The 924-nt window shown below is 42.9% G+C and overlaps 1 pseudogene; it reads left to right on the forward strand.

The window, feature by feature from the left end:
- The window catches only part of LOC119590445, a 3,077-nt pseudogene extending 2,371 nt beyond the window's left edge, over positions 1-706 (forward strand).
- Positions 707-924: the final 218 nt, after the last annotated feature.

A 924-nucleotide genomic window follows, 5' to 3' on the forward strand; every position in this document is an offset into this window, starting at 1 on the left:
TAGCGCCTATAAATATGTATTACTGATATAAATTGTCTATAAATGATTAATGATTGATAAAATCGTGGATAATTCACAGAACAGCAATCATCATTTATTCTTCGAAAACATTTTCCCCTTTTCTTCAAGCAGTTCAAATAATGATATAATGACTATATTTCAGGCAATCACACTGGTGTGTTTGGCAACGGCCGTGGTAACACACGCCGATCCCAAACCACACAAGTACCACCCATACTCATACCACCACTATACCAGCTAACACTATTATCCTCACAACCTTCATGTCAAACCACTGGAGGGCGATGGAGTAGCCAAGCATCCAGGTGGCGGCACCTCCTTCGTGGCTACTCAAGTTCACGGCCTCACTAAACGCTCAGCTGACCCCATGCCGGAATCTAACCCTGAACCAGAAGCTAACCCTAATTCCGACAATACTTTTAGTTGCCAGGTAGTCCACCATGGCCATCCCCACTATGGATACCACAATGGCTATCGCTACCCTTACAATGCGTATCACTACAACCACTACTATGGTTATCCTCACAGATACCACAACCATCACAAGAGATCAGTCGAATCTGAACCCGAGCCTGAACCTCATTACAGCTATAACGGACGCCCTCATTACTATAACAGATACGATCATGACTATCCCCACTACTATCCTTACTACGCTGGTTACCGATACCGCTACAGGGGGTAAGAGAGAGGTCAGGCATGGATTGCAGAAGGCCTTGTGTGATGGTCCTTTACCATATGTCTGATAGTCCGGTTTGCTCACGCCATTTTTCAGACACAACCAGTATGGTTATCACTGTTGAAACAGGAAATTGATTATAAAAACAATAAAGAATACATTAAATATTGGGAAATTGCTTCACCCATTCATAGCATTTTAGATTATTGTGGACAGCAAATCAG

Source organism: Penaeus monodon, chromosome 27 (genome assembly GCF_015228065.2).
Source record: "Penaeus monodon isolate SGIC_2016 chromosome 27, NSTDA_Pmon_1, whole genome shotgun sequence".
In the NCBI taxonomy this organism is placed as follows: domain Eukaryota; kingdom Metazoa; phylum Arthropoda; class Malacostraca; order Decapoda; family Penaeidae; genus Penaeus; species Penaeus monodon.